General features: G+C 41.6%; 1 pseudogene; it reads right to left on the minus strand.

Annotated features, from left to right (window-relative positions):
* Window positions 1-6497: 6497 nt before the first annotated feature.
* Window positions 6498-6956, minus strand: LOC147456395 (RNA-binding protein Y14 pseudogene; annotated as a pseudogene).
* Between the last annotated feature and the right edge of the window lie 10758 nt (window positions 6957-17714).

Genomic DNA, 17714 nt, shown 5'->3' on the forward strand with positions numbered 1-17714 from the left:
TAATTGCAGGTTTGAGTGCTTATATCACTATTTTTAGTCGTTTTGACCATAGTAGAGTGTCCTTAGACCATAGGGCGACCTTTCTGGACTGATCTCTTGCAATTTTTAGGACCTTTTTCATGATGGATTGTGATTTTGGTACCTTGTTGGATTGCGATCCGAGACTTGGTAGGATAGTGCACCTAGGTGTCCTAAACCTCCTTCTAAAGTTTCATTGCATTTTGAGTCTGTTCGAGTGTCAAAATGGCATGATGACCTAGAGTGGTGAGAAAGGACATAGGTAGATTTCCTTGATCATTGAGTGATTGATTTGCTTGTCGAGTTGTTGTGCTAGTTGTTCATGATGCTCCCCCCTTCCTTGAGTTCTTGATATCTATCGTGTTCTTTTTTATGCATTTGTGCAACCAAAGTTGGTGTGTGCAGGGAAGTGCTCTATGCAAAGCAATGGGTGCTAGCATGTGCATGGCAAAGGGCTCAAGCAGGAATGACGGCTTTGGGCAAGCAGGTCGTGGTAGAAATATATGTCTTATGCAATTTTTTAGGTCAAAGAGGCTCCAAAAAGATCCAAGTGGAATGGTAGGTCAAAGTGTCTAAAGTGCAGGGAACTTGTCCTAGAATGCAGCACTTGAGATTCTCTAGAAACTCGTCCAAAAAGCTTGTCAAGCGGAGCCCCGATGTCAAAGATATCAAAGTTCCAATTTAGAAGCCTTTGCAGATCCCCAACGGGCAAGGCAAATGGGGACACGTGGTTTGAGCTAATACGAGTGGATAGACGTGAAGTGCTCCAGCTGTGCAACATGCTAGTCTTTTTGGATTGTCAATCGGGCCTTAAACGAGCAAGTTATGGGCTGTGAAATATTTGCTGGGGGTTGAGTATGTGTTCACCTGGCCGCATTGGTAGGCGCACCGACATGAGTTATTTTGAGATTGCTAAAGTTCTTGAAAAGTGCTTGTGATGTGGGAAATCAATCAAAATTTGCGGCTCACTGATCAGAGTGATGGGCATCAAGATACGCCTAGTTTAAGCTGGCAAGCAATCACAACAGAGGGGAATGGGGTTTTTTTAGCTTTTATGACTCATTATTTGAGGCCATGGGGCAGTCTTGATGTAACGAAGTTCTTGGGGTTTGGAGGCGACAAAGTGAAGCTCCAATGTGGAATGGCACTGCGAGTATTTGTGAGTCCGAGCAAGTGCAAACACCGACAGCATGAGAAGCATAGGCTAAAAAAACCCTTTGGCTATAAATGGAAAAGGAATGGTGGTTAGAGATTGAAAAAAGGAAGCAAAGGCTCAATACTTAAGGAGAGTTAAAAAAGAGGAGTCTGGTGAAGTTAAAACAGAGCACTAGCACCGGGCGGTGCTATTTCTCAAAGGGGCCTTTTTTAGAAAGTAAAGCATGCAGAAGGAAAAAAAGAAAGGTAGCGGTTTTGAAAAGGAAAGGGGCTTTTCTTTTTGCAAGAAAGGGAATTTGAGAAGGAAAAAAAAGGGGAAGATTCGTGCGCTCGGCGGTTGAAGTGGGCACGGGATGTTGACGTGGAGCGGCTCAGAAAGGCGAGGGCTTTGTAGAAGAAGGACCAACGAGGGCGACCACAAGGATGAGCTACTACACGAGTGAACCTAGCGGTGGATTTATCATCGAGGTGTGTGTCGACGAACTCAGGTTGCAAAGGAGTTGTGCGCCTCTCTGTATGAAACGGTGATGGCCATGGTGCACCCTAAAGTAGAGCATATGGATCTTGTACCTTATGTTTTTCTTTGAAGGAGAAGCTATCATCAGCGGTTTTGGCATCATCTCTCCTCCCTTCCCCCCTTTTTGCTTTCCTCATCTCCAAGGTGTGTGGTGCTGGTGTGTGTGAGCCCCTTGGGTCCCCCTATGTGTGTGAGAGAGAAAGAGAGAGAGGTGTTGAGTTGTGGAAGAACTGGAAGCGGTGGGCCAGATCGGTGTGATCGTTGTTTAGAAATTGGGTGAAGTGCAGGCAAGGCCCTGCTAGTGTGCATTGTGCTGGTGGAAGGTGTTTTGGAGAGGACAGGGGTGCTGTGAATACCCTAAGCTTTATAGGACAGTTGTGTGTGTGTCAGGTGTGTTCTCCATTCCCCCTCTCCATCTTTTGGTGGCCCCACTGAGAAGCGTGTTGATGTTTGTAGTTGAAGTCGACGTGATGGATTTGGCGATGCCAAAGGTGTGGCCTTTGAAGAACAGTTACTACTAGAGATGGCGTTGAAAGGATTTCCAATTTTTACAGGTGTTGAAGATGCAAAAATTTGGCTCTAGGACTACGGTTTGTTTATGCTGGGGAGCAGTGTATTGAGGGAAGAAGGCACGGTGCATGTGTTCCCGCTCCTGGTTTGTGGAAAAGCGAGGAGGTGGTACGATGGTCTGTGCGAAGAGGTGAAGACCTATCATGAAGAATTAGAAGTGGATTTTCAAAGCAAATTTGTAACGGATGTGTAGCTAGACGAGGTGAAGCGAAAGCTGGATAGGTTAAAACAGAGCTTGGAGGGGGACTTTCAAGCATTTTTATGGGAGTTCGAATTTCTTTGGGGGAAGCTGATAAAGGTAACTACTACTGAGAATGTTGGGTTTTTAAAATTGAGCAAGTTCATGGGTTTCCTGCATAAAGAAGTGCGGGACAAAGTGGAGGTAGATGGCCCGATGTCATACAAAGAGGCGGTGGCTCTGGCAAAAGGGTGAACCAGGAAGATTCTCAAGAAGCGCAAATCCAGGCAAGCTTTACCACGTGCTGTGGTGCCAAAATGAGCTAATGCTATGGTAGCAGAGCCAATATTGGTGCAAAGGGAAGTGCATGGGCAAGAAACACCAAGGGTTATGTGGCTACAAAGAGACAGGGTGGTTCCTATGCCGAGAATGTCAATTAGGGTGGCTCCAATTTTGGAGGATGTATAGGTAGTTCCATATCGGACAAAGGATGTGCTTCCAAGTCAAGGTATGGTGGTTCAAGCTCCATTGAAGTGTGGTAGAGGTTGAAGAGTGTGGTTTGCAGATGAGATTGAAGCGATGAAGCTAGGGGAGATTGACAAGTTTGAAAGAGAGGAAGAAGCTAGGCCGAGTGATAGTAGCTCTATGGACACTGACACGAGTTGGGAGACCGAGTCGTCTCAGTCAAGGTTTGTTGAGTTTGATCCCTTGCAAGTGGGAGGAGATGCAGTGAATGTGTGAGAGGAGCAAGGAGCAGTGCAAATTGTTATGTTTGGTGGAGACCAAGTGGAGGAGCCCGACCCTACAAGTGATGATATGCAAGTAAGGGTGATGTGCGGTCCATGCTAATGGCCATGTTGGTTAAGGCTGCAGTGGAGTGTGCCATAGCGGTACAACAGATGCAAAGCTTTTCTAGGAGGGATGGACAAACCTTGCCTATGGAAGAAGACGAGGATAATGCAATAGAGAACAAGTTTCTCTCTTCCTCAATGGAGCATGATGCAGCCGTAGAAGAGATGCTTAAAGGGAAGGTGATTGAAGCTGACAGGCAAGTGGTGTTGGTAGACCTTGAAGGGCCAATTGACAAAGATGAGCTCGATGGTGCTGGAATTAAGCGCTTTGCAAGTGAGAAGGTAAGCATGGAGCCAAAGGTAGAAGTGCTTCCAGTGCACCAAGTGTGATCTATGATAGGTTATGCGGATTCCAAGGTGGTGTCCAAGATTTTGGAGGAGGTTTGTGAGTGGTGGTTGAAGGGGATGCTGGTAAGTGCAGTTGTGCAGTGGGTTGTCGAGCAGTTACAGGATTTGCTTGAGGAGGATCTCGCTTTACATGGTTGGGAGACAGGGCATGGTATGTTCAATGTGAATGATGATGTGCAATCGAAGAGTGGTGATGCATTTGGTGGTGTTTTTTCAGAAGTGGACACTGTGCCAATGGATGCTGGGAGTAGTGGAAGTGTGCCAAGGGCAGGCTAGGTGGACGATTGGTTGTGCATTGAGATGTAACACTATGAGTGGTTGTTGTAGGTGGATGGACGGAATCAATTCCAGGTGTTTGATCCAGAACAATGATGACAGGTAACGCAAAGGGTTAGGCAACCCCCTTGAGCAACATGTGCAGGTGGCAGGAGACAAGTTTTGTACACACGATAGCGTGTTTTGTGGTGTACGGAGTGCCAGTTTGGTGTTGCACTTTTTTTAGGTGCAATAAACATGTGTGGTTTTGAACATAAATATTCAACTAGGGGGTGGGCAATGATGGTGCAACCAAAGTTGGTCCCTGCCAGACACAAAACATGCATTAAGACAAATATACAAGAGATGTGGCATATTGAATAAGTTAAAGAGAAGCAAAATCTAATTTTATATTTTAAGTCGAAGGTTGGCCACATAAAGAGTTATGGGTGCTTTTCAATAGATTTTTCCTTGTTAAAATTGCACTATCTCTCTCTGCTCGGCCATCAACTTTCTCCTACCTTATGTAGTATCCAGTTTTCTATTTGCAGTGTGCCCTTACTTTGTAGACCAAACAAGGATTCTCCTCAATTATGCAACTCGTCGGCTATGCAGTAGCATGCTATCATATGTAGGGTCTGTCCTCAAGAATTCTAGGAGTCTTTCCAATCGCAGGGTTCTGTTCATGGGACCGCAGTCGATGCTTGAATCTGACCTTGGAAAGAGAACTTCATGTTGCAAACTTGCATCGGCCAAACAATGTGTTCACATGTTGCTTTCCCTATGCAAGGTCACATGATAATGGCCTTGTTGAGTTCGGTGTCCCTATAGAGGAAGAAACCATATTTAGTCCGCTCATCACTATTGGAAATGTGGATCTGGAAAACTTTGTACATGTTTACTTCAGTGCTAGATGCTTGATTTCAATCTGCATATGTCCTATTATATTTTATAGATGTTCTATAGCAACGCCCACCAAGAAAGACTAGTTAGAACAAAAGGGTGTGTAAGAGTTGATGGCAAGGATGCAATGTGTGTGATAGGAGGCTTACGATGAGTTTGTGTGGAGGATTTATCCAAGGCATTGAGGCTTAGAAGTGAAAGGACTCTAGGAGTCTGCCTCCTGAAGAATGGCTCTTAGAGTATCGGAATCTACATCATGGATTGAATGCTCTCACGAACTCTCTCATCTACTCGAGCCTCGGAGGTCAGGCAAGGCCTAGCATCAGGCCAAGGAGGCTTGGCAGCTAGCCTATCAAGGTGTTGGCCAATCAACCATGAATAGCCAAGCAATCAACCATGAATACCCAACACTAATCATGAGCGCACACACACACACACACACACACACACATACATACATACATACATCTAAAAATATCGAGAGAGCGAGAGACGCATGAGAGGCAAGGCAGCAAACAAGGGCTCGTGATATGCTCTCCTCCCCACGTGCAGAGTCTCCAGAGCCAGATTTTGAACTATATAACCAGAAGCGAGTTAGCATGGCAATGGCATTTTCAGAGAAAGCCTAGTGCCCTTTCATCACCTACACCCCTGCTCTTTGCTAATCGACAAGAACGGTCTCTCTCTCTCTCTCTCTCTCTCTCTCTCTCTCTCTCTCTCTCTCTCTCTCTCTCTCTCTCTCTCTCTCTCTCTCTCTCTCTCTCTCTCTCTCTCTCTGTGTATCTATCTCTATCTATCTATCTATCTATCTCTTTGTGCACACAAGATAGACAAAATTACATTATGGTAAGTGTTTATCATTAGCAAGTTATTGTATATTCATTTCCATTATAAAGAAGAAAATGAACAAAAAAGCCCCATCACTAGGTGTACACAGGCTAAAAGTAACAGGAAAAGTTCTTCCTAAAACCAAAAGCCAGGTGGCTTCAAGTACGTCAATAACTCATCAAACGCCATTGTGCCCTTTAAATAGACAACACAGCTAAGAGCCTAGTCACCTGCAGCTACGTTGCAGCTCTCCTGTCCGGTTTGTAAGTCACCCCATCACACTATCATTGTAGTGAAATAACTGGTCAAACTATTTTGGGAGAGGTTCTGAAATCCGAGAGCTCTATGGGCAGGGCGGTTGCGCGTTCTCGCCCATGATAACCAAAGATCTAATCAAATCCCGCCATTTTTTAAAGAATGCTGCCAAAAAAATTTGCCTCGCTAGGTGACACGAATCGCAATGATGGAAACCTTCTCTCTCTAAGTTATCGGCTGGTTACCTGCTACATAGCAAGATAACACTCCACGCAACCGGGTCCTAATCCTCCTCCAAACCATCTTTAGTATTCAGGAACCAAGTGGCCAGTTCTACATTCAAGAAACAAGAAAACCTCCTTTTGGCTCACCAAGTAACCATTCAAATAAATTCCTAGGGGTTCCCATCCATTGCAACATAAAAACTTGCATGTTGCTCAGTGCACTGCCCATTTAATAGCATCATTTAGATGGGCTTCGGGAGAGAGATGCCCTTGAGGAGACCTTTTCTTACATTGCAATGTTGAAGAGATCCACTGCTAAATGCCCACTCCATGGCAACAGTCTGTGTTAGAAGATTTGTCCCATTCATATGGTCGATTGCACCTTGTGCTACCTGCTACTTCTCATACTCTATCAAAGCATAACCCTTCACATATCATGTTTGACAATCTAAATTAAGATACAAGTTCTTTATCTCCCCAAATTCACTAAAAACTTCATACAAATCATCCTCCTTGGCCTCCTCATGTAAACCCGTGACCAAAATTATCCAGCCCTCAATAGATTTCTGAGGCCCAGGGCCACCATCAGAATAAAGGGATTCAAACTCCTTGCCAAAGAAACTGTTGGAGCGTTCTGCATCAGCTCTGTCATGAAACCCTCGACCCTTGGTCTTCTTGAAGGCATCGAACGCATCCTACAAAGTACCAGCAGAGCAAGAGGTGATCGTGGACTTGAGTTTTGGGGTTGTTGAGTCCGGCACTACCTCTCCTTTCTCCATTGTTGTGTCCTCATCCAGGAGATCGTCTTCCACATCTAGCTCAAAATCCACAACGTCCATATCCTACCCTGCCATTCCATGCAGCTATCTCTCTCTCTCTCTCTCTCTCTCTCTCTCTCTCTCTCTCTCTCAAAGAATGGCCAGAGACTTATCTAAAGAATATTGAATTGGTGGCTTTGCAAAGCTTTGTCTTCAAACTGTTGCACGTCTGCAAACCTGCAAGTTTCTACCTTGTGATGCTCCAAATTGGTGCCTCTGTGAACCTGTTTTTGTTTGCTTGCAAACATGCTTTTGTTTGCTTGACAACTAGCATCGCTTTTTGTGGCCTTTTTTTATTAAATTTAATTTATATTTGAAGCTTTGAAGTTTGCCACGTGGTGGATTCTGCAACCAGACAGAGGCAAAAGAGCCTTTGGCTCACCAAGTAAAAATTGGAGGAGAACTAGGATGTGGTGGTAGTAATGAAGCGTTGAGGCTCTGAGACCCTTCAATGGTTGTTGGCATTGCAAATGACTTTGTTGACTCATTTCGTTCCTTGAACAACTGATTACAACTACATTCTCATGTTGGAATATTGAACTAACCCAAAGGTTGATTCTATGCTCTTTCCAATGAGACACGCTGGGTTTTTTGTTCTTGCAGGACATCAAATTATAATGCATAGTAAGATGCACCTCCTCCAGTTACCTCTTTGTTTGCTTTTGTGAGATTTTCTTTTCTTACTGACATAAGTCACGGAATTGAAGTAGCCATCATTACTCACATTCTTATGTGATCATCATCATAATCATTGTTAGCCAAAAATTGGTAAAGATAATCATCATGGCTCTTTGCATTATCAATATCCGATGTAGACATGTTGTCATGAAAAACACGGTGAGTGGCATAAAATGGTAACCATCTTTTCGCAACATTTGTCAGCCTACTCAACGTCCTCTTCCTCATATGTGTATATATTTTTCTACGCTATTAAGTTATATAGAGTAAATTCCCCCTCTTCGTTTAACCTTTGTGGCGACACATACATTATACTCTTCCCAAAAAATGTCACCTTAGTCATATATTTATATTACCACCCTTTTCTTTTTTGCTTTGTAAATAGAATAAGCATACAATAACCAACTATATACCCCCAAACTTTCTTACCTCTTGTGAATTAGTAGTAGAAAAATAATATATCCATCTTCCACCCCATATAGATAAATTCCCATGGAAATCAACTCTCCACTTGTCTTTACCAAAGATTATGGTCCCTCTCTACAAGTCTTCTATGCCCCCTACATAGGTGGCCCAATATCTCTTAAGAATATACATACAGTTTCTCTCCTTTCAAAAAGACTCCAATTGTATATTCTTTTCACAAGAAAATAATATTGGGCCCTCCTCTATTTGTTTAAGCATCATAGCCTTTTGAAAAAGCATGATTCCCCTTGGATGCATACAAGCAAAGGGCCCATACAAGAAGCCTTGGAAGCAAAAGGTTCCCTAGCCTAGTGTGGACCTTCCAAACCGAATTCCTTGGTGCATGGGCGTGAAGAATAGTCCAAATTCATATCAATCATGTTGAGAAGGTCAATTTTGCCTTTTGAAGCATGTCATTCCGAGCTATAGGTAAAAAGTTATGGTCAAAATAATGTAAATCTGTCAGATTCGCAGCAAAAGGGAACTGTAAATCAAGTAAATCAAGAGGGTGAGATCTTATTTTTCCCCTACTCATCTTTTAGAAGAGCAATGAGTGTTCAAGGTCACTTGCATGTGATGGGACCAACCTAAAGATGCTTTCTAGATGCCAAGACAGACAAGTTGAGATACCTCGCAAGAGCCACCCGTAGGGCCTCATGGTGGGGCCCACCTACATTATGCACCCCTATGGAGCCTTCACGGTCTAAAATGATATTTTTGGTGGATAAATAGTCCCTTTTATGTCCAATATTCAATGAGTGGTCAAAGGACACTTAATTAGGTCTAATCACTTACTCTAATTAAGTGTAGCATAATCCCACTCCTACACAACTATAAATAGCCCCCCTTGGAGAGACTCAAGGACACACACCTATATTTTCAACTTCATGTTGTTTCTTGATCAATAGTAGAGAAAACCCCAACTCTCCCTCTTTCACATCCTCCCTCCTAACCCTCCTCTTTGGAGGAAGTGCAACTCTATTCTCCACTCTTTCCATTCTACAATCTTTTACTCCATCACCCAATAAATCATTTGTAGCACCTCAATAACTTGTAAATACATCATGATCTCTCTCATGGTTATGTTAATGATCACGAAATCATCTTCAAAACTTTCAAGTGTCGCAATTCGTGATGGTTAGCAAGCGTCTGTCCTCCCCTTAAAAGGTGTGCGAGAAATCAAGTAAGTGTTCTATTCTCAATTTACCATTGGTTTGTTTCTCCACACTTATTCAATTGGTCTAAAGAAATTTCTCACTCCAACTCTCTTTTGCTTCATTACATATGCATGTGGCTACCTCTCATGGTGATTTTATTTGTGTCACGGCATTGCAAGATGGAGATGAGCTCTCTATGCAAAGTGTGTTAGTTTGATGTAAGTGATTCTCTTGTGTGTTTGAGAGGCAAGTCTTGTGCGCATGATTTTTTGATGAGTGCTTGAGAGAGGAAGAGTTTGGATGTATTATGGGTATTCTTATGGGGAGAAGGTGAATGCTATTCCACAAATTGCATATTTCATTTTGATGCACGTCATTGGGTTGCATAATCGTTGATGGTGTTCAAGTGTCCAAAGTGTATATAGAGTAAGGGGGTTTTCAAAGTGTGTTGCTTGAGTGGGTGAGTGCAAGTGTTATTTTGATTGGTTTCCTTCTCCACTCCCAAAAGAAGGTGGTGCCCCAAGTAGTGTGCGTACATCTTTACGAACATTTTGTGAGGGTAGGCCCATTGGTTTGGGTTTAGAGGCCCCATTTCAAAAAGCTCGCCCTCATAAAGTGGTGTCCCCACTGAGGAACGAACTCAAGACCTTCAGTTTACAAAACTCAAGACCCAAGGCAACCCTCCCATCTCCGATTTATGGGATTGAGGTGATGAAAAGCAGGTCTAATGGAGTAAAAGAGTGCATGACACTCCTCCTATTGAAAAAAAAAAAAAAAAGTGGTAAAGAAAAATTGTCGAAAAAAAAGAGAAAAAAAAGAAGGAAAAGAAGCAACACCGTCCTCCTAAAGATATGAATATCTCTAGGCTTGGGGGAGGGCTAATATGAGTGACATAAAATGGTAACCATCTTTTCGCAACATTTGTCAGCCTACTCAACGTCCTCTTCCTCATATGTGTATATATTTTTCTACGCTATTAAGTTATCTAGAGTAAATTCCCCCTCTTCGTTTAACCTTTGTGGCGACACATACATTATACTCTTCCCAAAAATGTCACCTTAGTCATATATTTATATTACCACCCTTTTCTTTTTTGCTTTGTAAATAGAATAAGCATACAATAACCAACTATATACCCCCAAACTTTCTTACCTCTTGTGAATTAGTAGTAGAAAAATAATATATCCATCTTCCACCCCATATAGATAAATTCCCATGGAAATCAACTCTCCACTTGTCTTTACCAAAGATTATGGTCCCTCTCTACAAGTCTTCTATGCCCCCTACATAGGTGGCCCAATATCTCTTAAGAATATACATATAGTTTCTCTCCTTTCAAAAAGACTCCAATTGTATATTCTTTTCACAAGAAAATAATATTGGGCCCTCCTCTATTTGTTTAAGCATCATAGCCTTTTGAAAAAGCATGATTCCCCTTGGATGCATACAAGCAAAGGGCCCATACAAGAAGCCTTGGAAGCAAAAGGTTCCCTAGCCTAGTGTGGACCTTCCAAACCGAATTCCTTGGTGCATGGGCGTGAAGAATAGTCCAAATTCATATCAATCATGTTGAGAAGGTCAATTTTGCCTTTTGAAGCATGTCATTCCGAGCTATAGGTAAAAAGTTATGGTCAAAATAATGTAAATCTGTCAGATTCGCAGCAAAAGGGAACTGTAAATCAAGTAAATCAAGAGGGTGAGATCTTATTTTTCCCCTACTCATCTTTTAGAAGAGCAATGAGTGTTCAAGGTCACTTGCATGTGATGGGACCAACCTAAAGATGCTTTCTAGATGCCAAGACAGACAAGTTGAGATACCTCGCAAGAGCCACCCGTAGGGCCTCATGGTGGGGCCCACCTACATTATGCACCCCTATGGAGCCTTCACGGTCTAAAATGATATTTTTGGTGGATAAATAGTCCCTTTTATGTCCAATATTCAATGAGTGGTCAAAGGACACTTAATTAGGTCTAATCACTTACTCTAATTAAGTGTAGCATAATCCCACTCCTACACAACTATAAATAGCCCCCCTTGGAGAGACTCAAGGACACACACCTATATTTTCAACTTCATGTTGTTTCTTGATCAATAGTAGAGAAAACCCCAACTCTCCCTCTTTCACATCCTCCCTCCTAACCCTCCTCTTTGGAGGAAGTGCAACTCTATTCTCCACTCTTTCCATTCTACAATCTCTTACTCCATCACCTAATAAATCATTTGTAGCACCTCAATAACTTGTAAATACATCATGATCTCTCTCATGGTTATGTTAATGATCACGAAATCATCTTCAAAACTTTCAAGTGTCGCAATTCGTGATGGTTAGCAAGCGTCTGTCCTCCCCTTAAAAGGTGTGCGAGAAATCAAGTAAGTGTTCTATTCTCAATTTACCATTGGTTTGTTTCTCCACACTTATTCAATTGGTCTAAAGAAATTTCTCACTCCAACTCTCTTTTGCTTCATTACATATGCATGTGGCTACCTCTCATGGTGATTTTATTTGTGTCACGGCATTGCAAGATGGAGATGAGCTCTCTATGCAAAGTGTGTTAGTTTGATGTAAGTGATTCTCTTGTGTGTTTGAGAGGCAAGTCTTGTGCGCATGATTTTTTGATGAGTGCTTGAGAGAGGAAGAGTTTGGATGTATTATGGGTATTCTTATGGGGAGAAGGTGAATGCTATTCCACAAATTGCATATTTCATTTTGATGCACGTCATTGGGTTGCATAATCGTTGATGGTGTTCAAGTGTCCAAAGTGTATATAGAGTAAGGGGGTTTTCAAAGTGTGTTGCTTGAGTGGGTGAGTGCAAGTGTTATTTTGATTGGTTTCCTTCTCCACTCCCAAAAGAAGGTGGTGCCCCAAGTAGTGTGCGTACATCTTTACGAACATTTTGTGAGGGTAGGCCCATTGGTTTGGGTTTAGAGGCCCCATTTCAAAAAGCTCGCCCTCATAAAGTGGTGTCCCCACTGAGGAACGAACTCAAGACCTTCAGTTTACAAAACTCAAGACCCAAGGCAACCCTCCCATCTCCGATTTATGGGATTGAGGTGATGAAAAGCAGGTCTAATGGAGTAAAAGAGTGCATGACACTCCTCCTATTGAAAAAAAAAAAAAAAGTGGTAAAGAAAAATTGTCAAAAAAAAAGAGAAAAAAAAGAAGGAAAAGAAGCAACACCGTCCTCCTAAAGATATGAATATCTCTAGGCTTGGGGGAGGGCTAATATGAGTGACATAAAATGGTAACCATCTTTTCGCAACATTTGTCAGCCTACTCAACGTCCTCTTCCTCATATGTGTATATATTTTTCTACGCTATTAAGTTATCTAGAGTAAATTCCCCCTCTTCGTTTAACCTTTGTGGCGACACATACATTATACTCTTCCCAAAAATGTCACCTTAGTCATATATTTATATTACCACCCTTTTCTTTTTTGCTTTGTAAATAGAATAAGCATACAATAACCAACTATATACCCCCAAACTTTCTTACCTCTTGTGAATTAGTAGTAGAAAAATAATATATCCATCTTCCACCCCATATAGATAAATTCCCATGGAAATCAACTCTCCACTTGTCTTTACCAAAGATTATGGTCCCTCTCTACAAGTCTTCTATGCCCCCTACATAGGTGGCCCAATATCTCTTAAGAATATACATATAGTTTCTCTCCTTTCAAAAAGACTCCAATTGTATATTCTTTTCACAAGCAAATAATATTGGGCCCTCCTCTATTTGTTTAAGCATCATAGCCTTTTGAAAAAGCATGATTCCCCTTGGATGCATACAAGCAAAGGGCCCATACAAGAAGCCTTGGAAGCAAAAGGTTCCCTAGCCTAGTGTGGACCTTCCAAACCGAATTCCTTGGTGCATGGGCGTGAAGAATAGTCCAAATTCATATCAATCATGTTGAGAAGGTCAATTTTGCCTTTTGAAGCATGTCATTCCGAGCTATAGGTAAAAAGTTATGGTCAAAATAATGTAAATCTGTCAGATTCGCAGCAAAAGGGAACTGTAAATCAAGTAAATCAAGAGGGTGAGATCTTATTTTTCCCCTACTCATCTTTTAGAAGAGCAATGAGTGTTCAAGGTCACTTGCATGTGATGGGACCAACCTAAAGATGCTTTCTAGATGCCAAGACAGACAAGTTGAGATACCTCGCAAGAGCCACCCGTAGGGCCTCATGGTGGGGCCCACCTACATTATGCACCCCTATGGAGCCTTCACGGTCTAAAATGATATTTTTGGTGGATAAATAGTCCCTTTTATGTCCAATATTCAATGAGTGGTCAAAGGACACTTAATTAGGTCTAATCACTTACTCTAATTAAGTGTAGCATAATCCCACTCCTACACAACTATAAATAGCCCCCCTTGGAGAGACTCAAGGACACACACCTATATTTTCAACTTCATGTTGTTTCTTGATCAATAGTAGAGAAAACCCCAACTCTCCCTCTTTCACATCCTCCCTCCTAACCCTCCTCTTTGGAGGAAGTGCAACTCTATTCTCCACTCTTTCCATTCTACAATCTCTTACTCCATCACCCAATAAATCATTTGTAGCACCTCAATAACTTGTAAATACATCATGATCTCTCTCATGGTTATGTTAATGATCACGAAATCATCTTCAAAACTTTCAAGTGTCGCAATTCGTGATGGTTAGCAAGCGTCTGTCCTCCCCTTAAAAGGTGTGCGAGAAATCAAGTAAGTGTTCTATTCTCAATTTACCATTGGTTTGTTTCTCCACACTTATTCAATTGGTCTAAAGAAATTTCTCACTCCAACTCTCTTTTGCTTCATTACATATGCATGTGGCTACCTCTCATGGTGATTTTATTTGTGTCACGGCATTGCAAGATGGAGATGAGTTCTCTATGCAAAGTGTGTTAGTTTGATGTAAGTGATTCTCTTGTGTGTTTGAGAGGCAAGTCTTGTGCGCATGATTTTTTGATGAGTGCTTGAGAGAGGAAGAGTTTGGATGTATTATGGGTATTCTTATGGGGAGAAGGTGAATGCTATTCCACAAATTGCATATTTCATTTTGATGCACGTCATTGGGTTGCATAATCGTTGATGGTGTTCAAGTGTCCAAAGTGTATATAGAGTAAGGGGGTTTTCAAAGTGTGTTGCTTGAGTGGGTGAGTGCAAGTGTTATTTTGATTGGTTTCCTTCTCCACTCCCAAAAGAAGGTGGTGCCCCAAGTAGTGTGCGTACATCTTTACGAACATTTTGTGAGGGTAGGCCCATTGGTTTGGGTTTAGAGGCCCCATTTCAAAAAGCTCGCCCTCATAAAGTGGTGTCCCCACTGAGGAACGAACTCAAGACCTTCAGTTTACAAAACTCAAGACCCAAGGCAACCCTCCCATCTCCGATTTATGGGATTGAGGTGATGAAAAGCAGGTCTAATGGAGTAAAAGAGTGCATGACACTCCTCCTATTGAAAAAAAAAAAAAAAAGTGGTAAAGAAAAATTGTCAAAAAAAAAGAGAAAAAAAAGAAGGAAAAGAAGCAACACCGTCCTCCTAAAGATATGAATATCTCTAGGCTTGGGGGAGGGCTAATATGAGTGACATAAAATGGTAACCATCTTTTCGCAACATTTGTCAGCCTACTCAACGTCCTCTTCCTCATATGTGTATATATTTTTCTACGCTATTAAGTTATCTAGAGTAAATTCCCCCTCTTCGTTTAACCTTTGTGGCGACACATACATTATACTCTTCCCAAAAATGTCACCTTAGTCATATATTTATATTACCACCCTTTTCTTTTTTGCTTTGTAAATAGAATAAGCATACAATAACCAACTATATACCCCCAAACTTTCTTACCTCTTGTGAATTAGTAGTAGAAAAATAATATATCCATCTTCCACCCCATATAGATAAATTCCCATGGAAATCAACTCTCCACTTGTCTTTACCAAAGATTATGGTCCCTCTCTACAAGTCTTCTATGCCCCCTACATAGGTGGCCCAATATCTCTTAAGAATATACATATAGTTTCTCTCCTTTCAAAAAGACTCCAATTGTATATTCTTTTCACAAGCAAATAATATTGGGCCCTCCTCTATTTGTTTAAGCATCATAGCCTTTTGAAAAAGCATGATTCCCCTTGGATGCATACAAGCAAAGGGCCCATACAAGAAGACTTGGAAGCAAAAGGTTCCCTAGCCTAGTGTGGACCTTCCAAACCGAATTCCTTGGTGCATGGGCGTGAAGAATAGTACAAATTCATATCAAACATGTTGAGAAGGTCAATTTTGCCTTTTGAAGCATGTCATTCCGAGCTACAGGTAAAAAGTTATGGTCAAAATAGTGTAAATCTGTCAGATTCGCAGCAAAAGGGAACTGTAAATCAAGTAAATCAAGAGGGTGAGATCTTATTTTTCCCCTACTCATCTTTTAGAAGAGCAATGAGTGTTCAAGGTCACTTGCATGTGATGGGACCAACCTAAAGATGCTTTCTAGATGCCAAGACAGACAAGTTGAGATACCCCGCAGGAGCCACCCGTAGGGCCTCATGGTGGGGCCCACCTACATTATGCACCCCTATGGAGCCTTCACGGTCTAAAATGATATTTTTTGTGAATAAATAGTCCCTTTTATGTCCAATATTCAATGAGTGGTCAAAGGACACTTAATTAGGTCTAATCACTTACTCTGATTAAGTGTAGCATAATCCCACTCCTACACAACTATAAATAGCCCCCCTTGGAGAGACTCAAGGACACACACCTATATTTTCAACTTCATGTTGTTTCTTGATCAATAGTAGAGAAAACCCCAACTCTCCCTCTTTCACATCCTCCCTCCTAACCCTCCTCTTTGGAGGAAGTGCAACTCTATTCTCCACTCTTTCCATTCTACAATCTCTTACTTCATCAACCCAATAAATCATTTGTAGCACCTCAATAACTTGTAAATACATCATGATCTCTCTCATGGTTATGTTAATGATCATGAAATCATCTTCAAAACTTTCAAGTGTCGCAATTCGTGATGGTTAGCAAGCGTCTGTCCTCCCCTTAAAAGGTGTGCGAGAAATCAAGTAAGTGTTCTATTCTCAATTTACCATTGGTTTGTTTCTCCACACTTATTCAATTGGTCTAAAGAAATTTCTCACTCCAACTCTCTTTTGCTTCATTACATATGCATGTGGCTACCTCTCATGGTGATTTTATTTGTGTCACGGCATTGCATACATGGAGATGAGCTCTCTGTGCAAAGTGTGTTAGGTTGATGGAAGTGATTCTCTTGTGTGTTTGAGAGGCAAGTCTTGTGCGCATGATTTTTTGATGAGTGCTTGAGAGAGGAAGAGCTTGGATGTATTATGGGTATTCTTATGGGGAGAAGGTGAATGCTATTCCACAAATTTCATATTTCATTTTGATGCACGTCATTGGGTTGCATAATCGTTGATGGTGTTCAAGTGTCCAAAGTGTATATAGAGTAAGGGGGTTTTCAAAGTGTGTTGCTTGAGTGGGTGAGTGCAAGTGTTATTTTGATTGGTTTCCTTCTCCACTCCCAAAAGAAGGTGGTGCCCCAAGTAGTGTGCGTACCTCTTTACGAACATTTTGTGAGGGTAGGCCCATTGGTTTGGGTTTAGAGGCCCCATTTCAAAAAGCTCGCCCTCAACGGCAATTGGAGACGTGTGTATCCATATGATACTAGACATCGTGGTTCTTGCATTGAGATTTAGGCATCTATTCCTTGTCGTCATACCCATTCTTGTACATAGCAGCAATATCATCATTGAATTGTTCGTCATCATAATCATCAGCATCATCATGATCAATGTTGGGAGATTTTCATTGTAACGAAGTGGTTGTTGCATATAATCTGGCTAAGAGATAAGCTCTGGGATGTATCGGTTGTCTTCACAATATTACATGAAAGTGTTGCACATGTGTTCTTATGGATGGTCAACTCCGTAGCATTGAGTTCTACACATTGATAGGAGGTATATGGCTCCCCGTTTGTGAACCTATGTAAGCCATCACGAGCATAATCCGTTAGAACTCTCATGGATTTGTTTATTTTGATGAATCTCACATTTGGTTTGTCGATTAGAGGATGCCTTTCCTCTAGGTATTCACCGATTCTCACTCTCGAAGGCATCACAGTGTTTCTTGCATTTTTCATGTCTTTGAGTGCAGCAGAAAACCTTGGTGGTGGATGATTTTTCAAGGTCAAGGCTCACTCAACAATCTCAAGACAGTCTCTTACAAGCCCACTTTGGCTTAGTGTAACTTATCCCTTTTTACCCCTGATCAGGTCTCTCAGAAGTCAGGAATATGTGACTCTTTTGGTTTCTAAAACTAGTTTTGGGCACCCTAAAATTTTGGATTTGGGAAACCTAGGAAAATTCAATCCTATTGCAAGCTTTCTTCTTGGTTATACTTGAGTCAATTTGGATTTGTCAATCAAAATTTAGAGCAATTTTAGTGAATCGCACTTGAAACAGGACTCAAGACAGTCTCA

The sequence above is a fragment of the Adiantum capillus-veneris genome, chromosome 6, assembly GCF_014529385.1.
Source record: "Adiantum capillus-veneris isolate H3 chromosome 6, ASM1452938v2, whole genome shotgun sequence".
In the NCBI taxonomy this organism is placed as follows: Eukaryota; Viridiplantae; Streptophyta; class Polypodiopsida; order Polypodiales; family Pteridaceae; genus Adiantum; species Adiantum capillus-veneris.